General features: G+C 39.4%; 1 pseudogene; it reads left to right on the plus strand.

Moving 5' to 3' along the window:
- Window positions 1-14,139: 14,139 nt before the first annotated feature.
- On the plus strand, window positions 14,140-14,257 carry LOC124712582 (annotated as a pseudogene).
- The last annotated feature ends 4,672 nt before the right edge of the window (window positions 14,258-18,929 follow it).

An 18,929-nucleotide genomic window follows, 5' to 3' on the forward strand; every position in this document is an offset into this window, starting at 1 on the left:
TTTTCTACGTATCTGTAGTGTGTCGTGACCATATGTCAATGAATGGAGCTACAGTGAATTTATGTAATCGCTTCAATCATTTGTAATAGCCCTGTACATCTATACTCTGTAAACCACCGTGAGCTGCATGGCAGAGAGTATGTCCCACTGTACCAGTTATTATGGTTTCTTCGTGATCCATTCACATATACTATGTGGGAAGAATGATTGTTTGAATGCCTCTGTGCATGTAATTATTCTAATCTTAGCCTCAAGATCTCTACATGAGTGATACACAGGGGATTGTAGTATGTTCCTAGGATCATCATTTAAAGCCGGTTCTTGAAACTTTGTTAACGGACTTTCTTGAGATAGTTTATGTCTGTCATCAAGAATCTGCCAGTTCAGTTCCTTCAGTATCTCTGTGACACTCTCCCATGGTCAAACAAATGTGTGACCATTCTCAGCGTCCATTTGATACACCCTGTTAGTCCTATTTGGTATGAGTCCCACACACTTGGGCAATATTCTAGAACCAATCACACAAGTGATTTGTAAGCAATCTCCTATGTAGACTGATTGCACTTCCCCAGTATTCTACCAGTAAACCCTGCTTTACCTGTGACTGAGCCTACCTGATCATTCAATTTCGTATTCCTAAAGAGTGCTACACCCAGGTATTTGTATGAGTTGGCTGTTTCCAACAGTAACATTGATGTCATAGGATACTATGTTTTTATAGTTTTTTGAAGTGCACAATTTTACATTTCTGAACATTTCAACCAAGCTGCCAATCCTTGCACAACTTTGATATCTTATCAAGATCCGACTGAATATTTATGCACCTTCTTTCATATAGTTCTTCATTGTAGATAACTGCATCATCTGCAAAAAGTCTGTGCTCATTATTAATATTTTCTTTAGCTCATTAATATACAATACAAACAGCAACGGTTCCAATACACTTCTCTGGGGCACACCTGAAGTTACTTCTACATCTGATGATGGCTCTCCATCTAAGATAACATGCTACATCCTCCCTGCAAAAAAGTCCTCAATCCAGTCATAAATTTCACTTGACACCCCATATGATAGTACTTTTGACAGTAACTATAGGTGTGGTACTGAGTCAATTGGTTTCGGAAATCAAGGAATACTGCATCTACCTTGCCACGATCCAAAGCTTTCAGTATGTCATGTGCAAAAAGTGAGAGTTGGGTTTCTATTGATCAATGTCTGTGCAATAGATCTAATTGCACGACCTATCCCATACATCCTCCCACCACCACGTACTCCAGTACGGTCGCAGGCACCTCCTATCCCGCCAAAAGCAGGGCTATCTGTGAAAGCAGACATGTGATCATATGACTGGTTTCACAGGTAGTGCTTTGATGGAATAGGTGATGCTTGTGACTGGACTGGAGTAGATGGTGGTGGGAGGGTGCATGGGACAAGTCTTGCAGCTAGGTTTATTACAGGGATATGAGACAAGGGGTTGGGAGCAGGAGTTTTGTACAGATGGACGAGCATATTGGATAGATTCGGTGGGTTGTGGAATACCACTGTGGGAGGGGTTGGAAGGATAGCAGAGTGGACATTCCTTGTTTCAGGGCACAACAAGAAGTAGTCGAAACCCTGGCAGAGAATGCGATTCAGTTGCTTCAGCCTTTCATGGTACTGAGTCATGAGGGGAATGCTCCTCTCTGTGGCCAGATGGTGGGGCTTTGGGAGGTGGTGGGTGACTGGAGAGATAATACATGGGAGATCTGTTTTTGTAAAAGGTTGGGAGAGCAATTATGGTATGTGCAGGCCTCAGTGAGACCATCAGTGTGTTTCGAAAGGGACCACTCATCACTACATATGTGACGGCCATGGGTGGCTAGGCTGTATGGAAGGGACGTCTTGGTACGGAATGGGTGGCAGCTGTGGAATTGGAGGTACTGCTGGTGGTTGATAGGTTTGGTATGGATGGAGGTACTGATGTGCCATCTTTGAGGTGGAGTTCAACATCAAGCAAGATGGATTGTTGGGTTGAATAGCACCAAATAAGGAAATAGGAGAGAAGGTATTGAGGTTCTGGAGGAATGTGTCCTCACCCTCGATCCAGATCTGAAGATGTCGCCAATGAATCTGAACCAGGTATGGGGGTTGGAATTCTGGGTGTTTGGGAATGATTCCTCTAGATGGCCCATGAATAGGTTGGCATAGGATGGTGTCATGCGAATGCCCATAGCTGTACCCTGGATTTGTTTGCAGGTAATGCCTTCAAAGGAGAAGTAATTGTGGATGAGGATAAAGTGGGTCATGGTGACTGGGAAGGAGGTTGCAGGTTTAGAATCTGTCAGGTGTTGGCAAAGATAGTGTTCAATAGCAGTAAAGCCATGGGCATTAGGGATGTTTGTGTAAAAGGAGGTGGTATTGTAGTGACAAAACAGGACACCATGTTGTAAAGGAACAGGAACTGTGGAGGAAATGGTTAGTAACTTTTATGTAGGAGGGTAGGTTGTGGCTAATACACTGAAGGTGTTGGTCTACAAGAGCAGAGATTCTCTCAGTGGGTGCACAGTAACCAGCCACAATGAGGCATCCTGGGTGGTTGGATTTCTGGAGTTTAAGAAGCATGTATAAGGTAGGAAAGTGGAGAGTGAAAGGGGTGAAGAGAGGAGGTTGTGGCGTGTAGGGGGAGGGATAGCAGGGTAGGGATGGAGGATGGTAAAGTGCTGTTAGTGGGAGCATACAAGGACAAGATGGAGAGATTGCAGGGCACCTAGGTGTGGTCGAAGGGTTAGACAGAGGGGGAGAGGGGTGTTAGCAGAAAAGGAGAGAGGTAGGAAGACTGTGGGTGTGTTGGTGGAATAGAAGTCTGTGTAGTGCTGGAATGGGAACAGAGAAGGGGCTAGAGAGTGAGGACAATCAGTAATGAAGGTTGAGGCCAGGAGGGTTACAGGAATGTAGGATGTACTGCAGGAGATTTCCCAGAAAAGCTAAGCTGGTGTTGATTTGGTGGGAAGGATCCAGATGGCACAGGCTGTCAGGCAACCCCTAACTGTCTGTCTAGCCTCCCAACTGCACTTAGCTGCCTTACCCTCTCTCCACCACCTACTTTTATGCTCCCACTAACAGCACTTTACCATCCCCCACCCCTACCCTGGTATCGCTCCTCCTCCTCACCCCAGCCTCCTCCTCCTCCTCCTCCTCCTCCTCCTCCTTACCCCCACCATCTAGTTGTGCCTCCCATCATGTGCAACTGCTTGCAGTGTGCCCTCAACAGCCGGAGACTGGTCATGTGTGTCACAGTTTTCATTCATTTAATGAGCCATTTGTTTAAACAAAATCGTTTCTACAATCGATACAGATAGTGCAAGGATATACTTGTCAAGTGAATATAACCATGACCCTAATTATTAGAAATGGCAGTAAGACTTCAGTACTCATTATATGTTTACTATTTTTGTTTGTTTAATGTAAAATGTACTAGAATCATCTGATAATGCTTGTTGACCTCAAAAGAAAGTGAAGGAAGGAGGTAATAAGGTCAATATTGGATTTTTGTGGAATCACGAGTTTCCTCAAGGGTAACACCATGAGAGTTCATTCAGTGTGACACTGATAGCTATACCTTTGTAAACTGTGTCTACATCTATAGTCTACTTGAAAAACTGCTTTTCTTTTTGTTGGTGAGATTAATATAGATAGTTTTTATTGGCCATTGATAATTTTGATACTACTGTTGTACTAATGATGATTATCCAACACTACATTTTAATTTCAGACAACAATTTGTGGTGATTGTTTGTTTTCTAAGTGATACAATGTCACCTGTATCAACTGTAGAAAATGTATCCTTTAAGGCTCTTATTGAGGATACACAACAGTTACCTGTCCCATTAAAAATTGTGTGCTGGAAAATGTAATAATAAAAAAAATTTCAGAACAATACACAGAATACAAAAGGAGCTTCGAAAAAGGTTGATTTTCTATGCATCATTGCTGTATATTCAGTCATTGTCTAAGAGTAGCTATCTGTGTGTAACCATTCATTGGATTGATTTTGAAACATTTGGATGAAAAAGTTTAGTTCTGGCTTGCAGGAGATTTAAGGTAACATTCAGTTACGATAAAGTAGAACAGATTGTGGACATTCATTCTGAATGTGATTTAAAGCTTACAAAGATCTTGAATACTATTACCAACAGTGGCTCAAATAGAGATAGAGAAAAAAATTCGTATAGAGGAACAAGTGAGAGAGATTCAGCTCCTATTCAGAACACTGAAGTTGTGCATGGTGATGATGATGATGATGATGATGATGATGTGATGATTAAGACGATGATGACAGCAGTTGTGTGTTAAGACTAAGGGAATTTCCAGAGACATCTAAAGATTTTGAAGAGTTGCGGCTGCCTAATCATGAGAAGTGTACCATACAAACACATTATGTTTAATAGAATAGAGAGAGATGAATAAGGCTAGATCTTTAAAGTACTTCATACAAAAAAACTTTATGATGCAGCCATGTCAAAGTGATGAGCATTTTAGAAGTTGAGTTCAAGGTCTCCTAAAACTTGTGAAGCCTATTTAGAATCAGCTTGAAAATCCCCTACTAATCTATTTAAATGTGATGGAATTCAAACTACTGTTTTATGCAAGATCTACTCGCAGTCAAGGATACTCTAAATGAAACTTTAAGGAAACTCAGATTATCATCTTTGAAAGAAATTCAAATACAGTTTCTTAATGAATACATAAGTTGTTCAGAACCTATTGCTGACAGCATCAGAAGTTTACAAGACACCTGCTATGGATGTTTTCTGCCAGAACTAATGATAATGCTAAACAGCTTGCAGATGGATAGCCGTACATACTGTGGTGTGGTGATGGAAGGTATGAAATAAAGTCTTAAGAGGTGTTTTGGGAGATTCTAAAAATTAGTGGAGCCTAAAACAAAGTCTGGCTTATAAGCATTCATATCCTATCCTTTTTTTCAAAATGAAATGGGTTTCTGGATCTGAAGGGTGATGTCTATTCAGATTTTGCACCAATCCCATAAAAGTGATGCTAGTAGCACCAATACGAAGATGCAAAGCAGGTTTGCTTTAAATACACACTGAAACTGTCATGAGTACTAGTTGCCTTTGAGATTGGACATGGTGAGTTGTGTTACTTAAGAATCCCTTTTGAGGCAACAAAGATACCATTTTCAATTCCTCCCTGAGTTTGAATGAGGGAGTATAATATGGCCACAAGAAGCTGGATGTTCCTTCTGTGATACTGCAGAAAGGCTTGGCAGGAATGTAGCCACTTACATGATCCTGTCAGTGTTGGTCACAAGAATGTGTTGTCGCAAAATGACCAGGCTCCAGATGGCCACATGGCATTACTGAGAGGGAAGACCATCGTGTTTGGCGTATGGCTCTGGCACATCATTCTGCATCAGCAGCAGCAATTTGAGCAGCAATTGTCACCACAGTGATACTAGAACTGTCACAAATTGGTAACTTCAAGGATAGCTCCGAGCCAGATGCCCTGTGCCGTGCATTCCACTGATCCCAAACCACCGCCTTTTGCGACTTTAGTGGTATCAAGCAAGGGCTCATTCGAGAGCAGGGTGGAGGTCTGTTGTGTTTTCTGATGAAAGCTGGTTCTGCTTCTTTGCCAGTGATGGACATGTGTTGGTTAGGAGGAGGCCAGTTGAGGGCCTGCAACCAACTTGTCTGCTTGCTGTACCTCGAGTTATGATCCGGAGTGTGATTTGGTATGGCAGTAAGAGCACTCTGGTGGTTATCCTATACACCTTGACTGCAAATTCATATGTCAGTCTGGTGATTCAACCTGTTGTGCTGCCATCCACAAACTGCATTTCAGGCAGTGTTTTCCAAAAGGCCGCCCACATAACATTGTTGTAATCCAATTTGCTCTACACAGTGTTGACATGTTGCCTTGGCCTGCTTGATGTCCAAATCTGTCTACAATTGAGCACATATGGGACATCATTGTATGAAAACTCCAGTGTCATCCATAACCAGCATTAACCATCCCTGTATTGACTGACAACAGGCACGGAACTCGATACCACAAACTGATATCCAGCACCTGTACAACACAGTGCATGCAAGTTTGCATTCAACTCAACATTATAGATTTCATGTTTGCAATGCCGTATCTCGCGCTTACATTAATCTATTATTTTGCAATGTTAATCACTTAGGTATCATACCTAGACAAATGTGTTCCCAAAATTTCATTACTCTGCACTAATTATTTTTTGGTGTTGCAATGTTTTCCCTCATTGTATTTATGTTGAAGCCTCTGATTCTTCTGTAGCCAGAGATAGTGTTCACACTACAATACATATGAAAACACTACAATATTTAAAAGATAATGGCAGTAGTTTAGATTCCTTGAGCATACATCCAGCTGAAAAAAAGACACTTATCCTTAAATATAATACTTGTTTACCAAGTTATGCTCCTGTTGAACAACTGTTTTCATTCAGTGAAATGATAATGAGAGGTGAAGGAATTGAACAATTAATGGTGAAGTAAATGGCATGTAAAATGTTCACTAATTAGAGGTATTTTATTTGATTAAAGGTATTTTGAAAATACTTATTTTGTATTTTATATTTAAATACTTTTATTTAAAACTATTTTGTATTCACATTTGAAATAGAAAAAATAACCAAGTATTTCCAGTTTGAATTTAAATACTACCAATAAACCATTTTGCACACCTCGGCCCACCGCTCACTCCCAGCTTGTTGCTCATGTTATACACAGTTGGACCAAAGCAGTCAGACAGTTGCTTAAATGTTTAGCAGTCTTTTCATTGTGTCTGTTGGTGAGTCAACACTTTCTATATTTTTATTAATGAATACTGAATATTTGAAATTCCTTGCAGCTTGTTCACATGAACAATCCACCTAGCACAACAGTAAGAAGGATTCAATCTCTGGTCTGATCAGCCTGCCCACTTCTTCTACAGGTTGTGTGGCCTTTACACACATGCTAAGTGTGACTGAAACATAAGCATTTATAGCAGTGCCCAGGTTTTGGAATATACGGCTGCACTTAATAATGTAGGAGATACATCTGGACATATTGCTGCAATATAACTGAAACAAAATGTCATCATATAGGCAGCTGTTTTCTCCTCTTTGCTGTTCACACTTCTTATTGTATTTCATACCTCTTGGATAACCTCCTTGGATTAGTCCCGCAGTTTAATGGTTTCTATTGACACCATATTATGTTAATGAAATTATGTTATATCTCCTGATGATGACAGGAAATTGGTCCATATTATTGCGCTTCAGAAAGCATTCTGCCAACAGATAGGATGTCTACTCAATTACAAGGGTGCCATTATGAAGTCATATTAAGGAATTAAGGTGGTCATTGCTTACAATGCTTTCAACATATAAAATGAGGACAGGTGTTTAAATTTCTCCACCACTTTGCTGCAAATATGCTCAGGTTTGGCTCTGGAGAACTATTCAAGAACTAGCTTGCATTGTTCATTTGGTGCGAGTGCTCATCAGCAGCTTACATGATACACTGGGAGTTCTTTTGGTTGAATTAGTAAGTTCTATTTTTGTCCCACAAGATGCTACAGGATTAAAAATTAACTCTGCCATTGTTCCACATGCCTGAGCAAGCCTAATACAGCTGAGATGTGGCAGTTTCCCTCAGGTTACCCACAAACGAATCATGTCACGTACCATACTTGCACATAGCATACCTCAAGAGAGGCGTGGATTGTTGTTTTTTATTTAATTTTATTTATTTAAACAATGAAAAAACCAGGATGGAATGTGTGCCTATCTGTGACTCAGCACCTCCACTATTATTTTGTTTATTTATTTATTTCTATATATAAGTGTAACAGCGTGGTGACATGATCAAAAGACCATGTGTCAAAGGGTCACTTGCAAGCACAGCTTTGATTCTTAATGAAAACAATCTACAACAGGAGCTGAGCTCATTTGTCATACGGAGGCATGCTGACTCTGGTAATAGCCATATGAAAGAGGGCGGAGGAGCACACAGAGGTTCAGGGCTAGCCTCTTCTTGTCTTTATGGGGGAAAACTGCAACTCAAGGTAGAACAATCACCAATGATTAATTGGATAAGGATGCAAAAGGCAATGTAAGCCATTGCATTAACTGTTAACTGCTAGAGTCAGCTCAATATGAGCTCAAGAGTATTTTCTTCTTTTGCTGATCTTTGACATGGTGAGCAATGAAGGTAGCAAGTTCCATGTAAATTCCTCTGTTATGTAGCTGCCTCTTGAGTTCCATTTAAAACCATTGTTGCCCTCATTGTTTCCTTACAATGCATGTTTTGACCTGCAGCAATTAGAATTATTCCATATTTCAGCAATGTGATCCCATGCCGAACACAGTCATTGTCATTCATGTGTATCAACCTGTAAGTAAATTTGCTGTTTTCACTTACGAGATACAACTTGTAGGAAGTGTTTGTTGTATACATAGAATGTTCTCACATTGTTTCTCAATTCCTTTCAGAAAATGTTTAAGTATCTCACAGATGAGGAAATTATGTTGGAGCTGCTACTCGCTGATAGCAAATAGTCACTGTCTGAGGAATGTTGAGAAGATGAAGAGAACAACATTGAAATAAGTGAGTGTGATAAGGATTCAGGTGTGGTTGCCTCTTCAAGTGATGAAACTTCAAACTCATTTGTTACGATAGATTACTATGTGAGTAAAGACAGGCAGACTGAATGGCAGAAGAAACCAGTCATGGGGAATTTCTCATAAGCCAAGTGCTTTAGCAGTGGCTGCAGCAGCAAAGGCTCAAGGGAAGTGTTTTCTCTCAATTTTGATGTTAAATTGATGGATGACATTGTTATTTACACTAATATGCTCATGATGAACATTCATGGACAGTTTGACAGTTCTTGTGATGTACAAGATACAAACTGTGTGGAGATGAACATCTTTCTGGGCCTCCTGTTATGTGCATTTCCATGTCGAAGACCTGTGGCTGTAGATAGGCCTGATGTATTTACAATTGCTATGCCATATAGTGTTTCATGTTTATACTTTGCTTTGATGAGAAAAACACTAGAGATGAGAGAAAAATTACTGATAACTTAGCTGCTGTGTATGAACTTACCACACCACTTGCTGTGTATGAACTTACCACACCACTGCAAAATAAGCATTTGAAGTTGTATAGTTCTGGAGAATAAATGACAGTTTACAAGCAACTCATTCCATTGTAAGGACTGTGAATGTTCTGACAATATCTGAAAAAAATAAAGAAAGAAAAAAGGAGGTAGACTACACAACATTTTATCTTATGAAATTTGAAATACTGTTATGTATATAGGCACACAGCCAGGTGGACTGTTGAACAAACCAAAAAAAGCCTTCAGAAATAGTGCAATGTCATGTTATTCCTCTAGTAAGTGCTGGCATAAATATAACTACTGACAAGGCATTTATGTGCCTCTTGCAAGAAATCTGTTGGATAAAAGGCCAACAATAATCGTAACATTACGGAAGAACAAACCAGATATTACCTCACAATTTGTGTCCAATAAACAAATAACTGTTCAGTTTTACAAAAAATGTAACTATGATGTCATATGTTCTGGCAAGTTGCTAACTATCTTCACTGAGCATAATCATGGAAAGATTGATGGAAGATACAAACTCTCAGAAAAAGCCAGAAGTTATAACATTTTGCAATGAGACAAAGGTGAGGTGGACATTGTGATCAATTACATAATAATCATGGCCTAATAAAGTTGCAAGACATTAATTTCCAGAGAATGTGTTTAATGTCTGACCAATCCTCCCTATACCTGCATGTTAAAGTTCGCCGATCTGAGAGGGTCCAGACCCCTCAACCCTATGTATGGTCTCCTCTCTCTCTCTCTCTCTCTCTCTCTCTCTCTCTCTCTCTCTCTCTCTCTCTCTCTCTATGTTAGCATGCCAAAATTTAGGATATATTCACCTTTGTTGCCGCTACTAAAGGAGAATTTTTCTGCTGGTTCACATCTGTTCTCTTCTATTGCCTAACTACAGCAGAGCGTGCTGTTCACATGAAACAAATTCTGTTGGTCTGTAAAGTTTTGACACTTTGTTTATATACTTTGATAAATATCAAACAACAAATAAATGTGCACAATAGAAGGATAACACAAAATCATTAGCTTTACATTTTTTCTGGATACTTTGCTCATCAATCACAATTTATCGAAAACACCTGGCTTACTACTCATATCTAAAAGAGCAAAATGTTATTAGAAATGTTGTACTGAATTTGCAGTCTTTCCAGTCTTACATAATATTTGGCAGTCATTTTAAGTTCTTTTCAGGTATGTTTAGGCCCTTTTTAGCCCATTTCTTGTCACTGCAGTACCACTTTGGGCACGTTTGTATAAGCTTGAAGTGCACATTATACCAAAACGTGCGTCATAAAATTTTATTGGTGACCTCAGAACCCTCGTGATGATGCTACAAGTCTTGTTATGTGTTCACTACATCACTTAAAATTGCACTTACATCTCAGACCAGATATTATGTCCACTGTTTTATGTGCATAAATATGGTACCTTTAAAGCTCTAGATCTTAGTAACAGATAATGAAACTGAAAAATGTTTCAAGATTTCTTGAGAACATCATCTTAAAAACATATGGTAATAATTTTGATGATCTGCCAGGAATAGAAATTGTAGAAGTGACCAATCTACAATTGGTACTTTTGGTACCCAAAAAATTGTAATTTGATAATGGATACAGATTTTTGAAAACAGAAAAAGTCATGTAAATCTGAAAAATCTATTGTCAAAAAGTGGTCCATTTTCTGTAGTTAGTGACCTAAATAGTGTGGTCCTTGGTGCAAAAATAGTTGAAAACCCGTTTTTGTAGATATCTGCGTAAGTGTGGTAACATTGAACCTCTAAATCTCAGTAATGGACAATTGTATCGAAGAAAGTTTCTGAGTTCCCAAGAATATCATCTTAATAATATATGGTAACATTTCAACAATATGCCATGGATATAAATTATAGAAGTGGCCCTCCACACAATTGGGATTTTTCGTTCAAAAAATCATGGTTTTTCAGGGGTTTCTCAGCAATTGTCCATGAACAAATGGTACTTTTATAAGATAGCTGAAGTCCACCGTAGACTACACCTCATGGGGGGGGGGGGGGGGGACCAATTGATTTGCTCAATTTGCCTGAACTGGAGCAAGTATGTAAATTTTTGACTCTGTACTACAATATGTCCATTGTTCTGATAGCTATACAAATGGCCAGTGAGCCAAGGGCTATCCAAAATAGTTGACCCTTTATCTCTGTGATCAATAGAACCTGAGACACTACCCTCTAAAAGGTCCTTGTTTTGGATGGGGCTTTTTACAACATATTAGTACTATTTCAGTCAATGAAGACTGAAAAAAAGGTCAATTAGAGGAAATAATGGTATAGCAACAAATTTTTGCACACTGCTAGGAAGGAGTGTTCTGAACAACATACTAAAAACCCTGATGGATGGGTTTTGAATGTTGGGATATTTAAGGGTCACATTTTTGTGTTTTACTGGAATAACTCGAAATCCACATCTCCTATCAAAAATGTTTCCCAGTACAAAATCAAACTACATTTCATTTTCTTCCTAGGACTAATTGCTTCCACATTGCAGGGAGGAGGAGGAGGAGGAGGAGGAGATGATTAACATCCTATTGACAATGAAGTCATCAGAGACAGAGCACAAGCTTGATTTAGGGAAGGATGAAGAAGGAAAGCAGCCATGCCCATTCAAAAGAACCATCCCAGCATTTGCCTTAAGTGATTTAGGGGAATCACGGAAAACATAAATCAGAATGGTTGGATGTGGGTTTGAACTGTTGTCCTCTTGAATGTGAGTCCAGTGCCAACCACTGCACTACCTTGCTTGATCACACTGCAGGGGATGGAAAAATTGCAGATTATTAAAAACAGTGTTTTAACAGGATAAAATTGATGTTTATTGTTAAATGATGTAGGTTAAGACCAATATTAAATGTGTGTACCACACCTTTGTGCAGTAGAACCATATTAAGTGATAAATTGTGTTTTGGGGCTCTTATACTGTTGAAAGCTGGTGTGGAGGTTAGAAGCATGAGAGAAGGCAAGTCACTAATTTATGGTCACACGCTTCGCTCCTTCGTACATCTGCAAAATGAAGAGTGAGCAGGAAATTCCCCATTCTTCCTATCACACTACATCACAAAAAGCAACTACAGCATATTTCACAAAGTTATATAGAGCCTTCTGCTGCTTGCCATATGAATTACTGCCTATCAGAGTATGCAGACATGCCCATGGGTGTTTGTTGTCCACAAAGTGCATTAACTAACACTATATGCAATAAAGATATCAATTACTAATAGTACCAATTCAAGAAATGCAAATGGACAAAATCTACATAGATGTCTGCACAGTTTTTTACAATGCTAGGGAGAAACTGAATCTGAGCCACCCTGTACAGCAGCTGTAGCATTCTCTGGGAAAAGGCAACTTTCCTCATCATGGGAGTTCCTCACTTTTCAGTTTACAGACAGACTGTACCTCCCCAGCCACTTCTTTCATGTGAGTAGACAAAATAACTTCACTGAGCTCATGTTTATATAGTAGAATTTGTTTCAGTGTATTAAATGGTGTAGTGTCTATTTGCAGTAGTTAAATGAGCTGTTATGTAAAAAAGCTCAACAGCTGGAGATACCAACTATCTACCACAATCAAGAACCTCCCCAAATGTAACATGCTACGAATTTGTATGTGACAATATCAGTTCCATTGTCTCCACTATCAAAGGCTGAAAAACTTTTTGCAGCTTGAGGGTACCACATGCATCACCCCAATCTCAGCTCTCCAAAAATCTGAAGAGGTCCAAAGACGTAAATTGGCCCCCTCTGTGGCAAAAGTAGGTCACCTAGATGTTATGAAATTTCAGATATTTCAGCACAAATCAAACAACACATTACAGCATATTACTGTTCTAGATTTAAACATGATCAGTTCTATTCCAGCAGATATTTTGAAGCCAACTTGCAAGATACACCATAGACGTGTGGGAAGTGGCTCCATTAGGTGAAGCCCACTAAACAAGTGCCAGGAATTCCTGAATGGAAGAGATTTATGAAGTGTATCAGTAACACAATTAATGACAAGAAACATACAAACTTTCTAGTCATTCATTAATTCACTACCAGGTGAGTACTACACAGAGTGTGTGCAGAATAAAGTAGCCAGTAGATGTGCAATTGGCAGAGCATGCGTGGGGAGAGCTGTAGTGGTGGGTGCTGCAGGAAGATGCTGTAGGGGAAATGCCATTCTAAACCGAAGTCCCCCCTCATATTTTTTGTAAATATTAAGAGGAGCCCCTCCACCCCACATTTGCATGGTAACCATTCAAAAAGATTGCTGTCGCTTCTGCTTTGGTTTTCTGCTGAAAATGCAACAAAAATACTGATTTATTTTCATTTGGCTTTTTAACCTTTTGTATCTTTCAGAGAAGCATCATAAGTGGTGAATTTTGAGTAAAACCTACATTTCTCTTGTTGATATTTTAAAATTTGCTTCTTTTGCCAAAATGCTCTGCATTAACAGTGCACTTACATGAAGAGGGGCACAGCATCACAAGCCTTCCACAAAATTTAAAATTGAATAAATGAATGAAAATAGCCTGTGTTGTCCCATTGAGGGCAAAGGCCTCCTACAACTTTTAAAGACTCATTCAGTGAGCTAGTCCACATAAAAGGCTACTGCACTTAATGCACATTACACATTGAATTACACTTGATCACGTAGTTGTAGTTCTAGCTCTTTCCATCCCTTTCTGTTTCTGGCTATGCTGGTCCACGGTCTTCCTGCTTGTTTTCTGAATAAGTCTGACCATTTGTGTCTTCGTCTTCCTGAGAGTCTCTTGCTGATGTAAGGGTCCCATGTGGTAGTTCGTGCCGTCCATGTGTCATCTTGCAGACTCTCCATGTGGCTGCCCCATTTTCATTTTCCTTTAGCATACTTATACCGTGTTTCTCTCTTTGGCTTTGAGACCCCATGTCTGACTTTCATATAATAACACTGGAAAAACGCAGCTTTCAAGTGTCTTCATTTTGAGCCTTCTATTCAGGGTTCTAGGCAATGGCCTTGTCGCAGTGGATACACCGGTTCCCATCAGATCACTGAAGTTAAGCGCTGTCGGGCGTGGCCCGCACTTGGATGGGTGACCATCCGGGCCGCCATGTGCTGTTGCCATTTTTCGGGCTGCACTCAGCCTCGTGATGACAATTGAAGAGCTACTCGACTGAATAGTAGCGGCTCCAGTCAAAAGAAAACCATCATAACGACCGGGAGAGCGGTGTGCTGACCACACGCCTCTCCTATCCGCATCCTCATCTGAGGATGACACTGCGGTCGGATGGTCCCGATGGGCCACTTGTTGCCTGAAGACGGAGCACCCATTCAGGGTTCTGTATAGCAATATGAACTTTAAGGCCCAGAGACCTTGGGCTTCTTTTAAAAGCTCATTGTATGTGTTGTCTTCTCCAGGTGACTTTCCATTTTTCAATTCAAGAAAAAAAATTTAAAAATACTTCACAAAAAAAGCCATATTTTGATTATGTTAGAAGAAGTGTGAAAAAATTTTAGACATGAAAAAGAAAACACACAGTTCATGTTGAATAACCAGCTGGAATTAAAGCACCATAACATTCTGGCTAATTTTGATTGTTTGTACGATTGGGTACTAGTATGTAATAAAATACTGTACTATTCTTGCTTGTAAAGGCAGCGATCCAGCACCCCTAGTCATAAGTATATGACATCACACTAAATTTCGTTCTGCCTGTTAGCCAGTCTCTCCCTGTTGTTCATGCGGGACACTTTTGCCTTGCTCTGCACTGAGCTGCCCTGTTCTCATACTGATAAGACACTGTCACTTGATTCTTTCCACAGTGTAATTTGTGTGTGCCACAACTAATTATGTTAGCATTGACAATTCTTTATTGCCAACCCAACCACTTTTTTTAAAAAAAATTATCATCTGCTCACTATAAAATATTTTCTTTTTTCTTTTTAGATGCAGGCAAATTTTAAAGAATGGGGCACTTCTACTTTATCTATCGCTCACCATAGTACTGATGACGATCTCTGAGTAGCAAATTTTCACATGCCCATGATCTCTTAAGGTTATGAATATATTTTAGACATTCCTTTACTAATTTCAATACACACAAAATGTGGTGACACTGTACTTTGCTCTTTACCATGTAGGTTCACTTGATGATGTGGCTTAAAGTTGTGAAACTGGCGTGTTTTAATGAACAAAAATTTTACCAGCTGTAAGCAAATTTCTTCCTAACATCATGCTCTTCAACAGCTGTGGTTGCCCAGAATATAAAATAGTTTGTGAGTTTACACAATGTCAGTTCACTAACATTTTGTGCAAATCCAATTGCAAGAGAATTCTGGAACTGTAGGTTTAGTAAGCCAGGAAAAATAAGGTGAATAACTTGTGGAAAAGCACATCCTCGGTACAAAAATAAACATGTAATGTCTTCACTTATGATGTTCCAAAACCCGCAGCATTTCTCATTTCACTAGCTATTGATGGCCCTTAAAAGTTACATTCTTTCACAAAAAAGTTTGCAGTTAGTGGAATGACAAGGCAGATGGGAGAAGTTCTGCATAATATCCATATGGCAAAATACTCTCCTCTTTGCCTGCTATCATTTGCCAAAATCTCATTTCAGTATGTCAAACTGTTTATGAAATGTGAGGAATGTGGATATTTCTTTCTGGCTTTATGGGTGGTTGGCATGATCACAAATGAGTGTTCTGCATCAGTTCAGTATTCTTGAGATTGGTGATAGATAGAGACTTCCACTTGATTCTAAAGAAAAATATAATATCTTAACCCAATTTAATATGCAACAACTTATTATGTAATAAGCACCAAACACAAAATCAAAGCAACCCCTATTTTCCATTGCAAACTTTTTCAAGTTTTGCACAGTGCCTTACTTACATGCAAATATCACAATAACTATGACCATTAATGAAATGATGGGCATGTCATCATGAAGCTGACATATAAAGCTATAAGTAATGTAAAAATGAAATTTTTATTCAGAATAATTCCTGCAAAATCATTTCAGAAAGATTGCAGGGTGTACGCCTTGATTCTGTCATTGCAGTGTGTCACTGGCTGGCCAAAACTGGGCACATGATGTTGGCCTCCTCTTCTGAACAAATGAATGAACTTGCTCAATGCTTTGGATGAAAACTGGACACTGCACTTCAGCCACTGTGTACTCAAAATGGTTTACCAATGTGCTGTCAATGACATGGTGGCAAGATGCCACATTTAACAATCAAATTGCTTTCCCACCAACAAGATGTGTCGCTGACAACATCACACTTACAAATCAAGCACTTCTCAGCCATTCTTTGTAGGAATGTATTTTAAATAAAAATTCACTTATCAGCTGCAAGTACTCACTGAAAATAAATCCCCTATATAAAACGAGCTCAGTAAAGTTATTTTGTCTATTCACATGAAAGAACTGGACAGTAAAGGTTGTGGAGGTATAGTCTGTCTGTAAACTGAAAAGCGAGCTGCCCTTGTGGTGGCGAAGTTGCATTTCCCAGAAGAGTGCTACAACTGCCATACAGGTTGGTTAAGAATCAATTTCTCCCGCAATAGTGTAGAAAAGTGTGCAGAGATTTATGTAGCATTGGTCCATATGGTTTTCTTGTCTTTGTATTATTAGAAACTTGTACCTGTATTCAATGTATTATTAACACTCTTTGTGGAGAATAAACACTCCTCGGCAGTGTATGTGCAGTGCATTACCAGTGATTCATAAGATGAGCTGTGTCCATGTCAATAAAACTCCGTGAAATACCCTGTAGTTGCTTTTTTTTATGTAGTGCAGCAGAGAGAATGGGGAATTACCTACTCACTCATCATTTTGTAGATGTATGAAACAAGGAAGAGACTTATCACACTCTGGCAACCTACATTTCTTCACATTTCTAATCTTGACTTCCGCCTTTTCACAGTATAACACAATTTATCTCTTAGTATGTTCTGCTGCCCTTAGATGTGCTACACACTTTAAAATTTGTTCTTAACCCACTTAAATTGACAATGAAAATAAATTTTATCGCATGAAAACACTATTTTTATAACCTGTGGTTTTTCCATCCCATGCAAGGCAGGAATTATTAGTGCTACAGAAAAAATGAACATGACCTTTTTTGCAGGAAGTTTAATGTAGTTTAACATTGTACTGGGAAGAATTTTCACTAGGAGGTGTGGTTTTTGATTTATTTGAGAAAAGCATTAAAAAGTGAACTTTAAAGAACCTCCAACCCCATCCAAACATTCACAACTCTCCAGTCAGCATTTTTGGTATGTTGTTTGTGACACTCCCTTCTAGCAGTGTGTAAAAATTTGTAACTACATGATTTTTTCCCGATTTTCCTTTGTTGACTGATCTATACTGTTCACTGTCATGCATGGATCAACTAAACACTTAACTCTGTACACAATTTATAGTCCCAGTTGTGAGCCAACAAAAATGTTATTTTCAGTATTTCATGTAATTATTGATTGAATTTAAAAATTTAAAATGCTGCCTTAATCTGCTCATTAAGAGGTATAGTCTTCTGTTAAAGGTTCAACACAGTAAGACAAGTATTACAGTTAAAAACTATATGTCTTAAGGTAGCGTAATTCACAATGTGCAAATTACTCAGACTATATTCATCCAGCAATGACTTCCAACTAAACATAATTTCAAACCTTATCCAAACTTTTGCTCACTTAGTTGCTTAACGTCAACTATGTAACTCATTTGTAATTAGAAGTTTGAAGCCATTTTATACATGGGCATTTGATTCTGTAACTGGTTTTGTCTAAGGCAAGAACAATTCTTATATACACACATCAAAAAAAGTTTTGCATCACCTTGGTTCTCAGAGTTCCAGAACTTCTACAGAAAATTGGAATAGAGATTGACATAAACACCATTTCTGCCCTTTTTATTGCTGCTCTTGAAAACCACACATTGTATGTTGTACCACCACACAGCAAGACCTTAATACGTGGTGGTCCAGATTGCTGTACACACCGGTATCTCTAATACCCTGTAGCATGTCCTCTCCCTTTGATGAAAGCCTGTATTCGTCGTGGCATACTACCCACAAGTTCATCAAAGCACTGTTGGTCCAGATTGTCCCATTCCTCAATGACGATTCAGTGTAGATCCCTCAGAGTGGTTGGTGGGTCACGTCATCCATAAACAGCCCTTTCCAATCTATCCCAGGCATGTTTGATAGGGTTCATGTCTGGAGAACATGTTTGCCACTCTAGTCGAGCGATGTCGGTATCCTGAAGGAAGTCATTCACAAGATGTGCACGATGGGGGCATGAATTGTCATCCATGAAAATGAATGCCTCATCAATATGCTGCCGATATGGTTGCACTATCAGTCGGAGGATGGTATTGAGGTATTGTACAGCTGTTACGGCATCTTTCATGACCACCAGCAGCATATGTCGGCCCCACATAATGCCACACCAAAACAGCAGGGAGCCTCCACCTTGCTGCACTCGCTGGACAGTGTGTCTAAGGCTTTCAGCCTGACCGGGTTGCATCTAAACACATCTCCAACAATTGCCTGGTTGAAGGCATATGTGACACTCATCAGTGAAGAGGACATGATGCCAATCCTGAGCGATCCATTCGGCTTGTTGTTGGGCCCATCTGTACTGTGCTGCATGGTGTCATGGTTGCAAAGGTGGACCTCACCATGGATGTCGGGAGCGAAGTTGCACACCATGCGGCCTATTGTGCACAGTTTGAGTCATAACACGACGTACTATGGCTGCACAAAAAGCATCAATCAACACGGTGACGTT

Source organism: Schistocerca piceifrons, chromosome 8, assembly GCF_021461385.2.
Source record: "Schistocerca piceifrons isolate TAMUIC-IGC-003096 chromosome 8, iqSchPice1.1, whole genome shotgun sequence".
Classification (NCBI taxonomy): Eukaryota; Metazoa; Arthropoda; class Insecta; order Orthoptera; family Acrididae; genus Schistocerca; species Schistocerca piceifrons.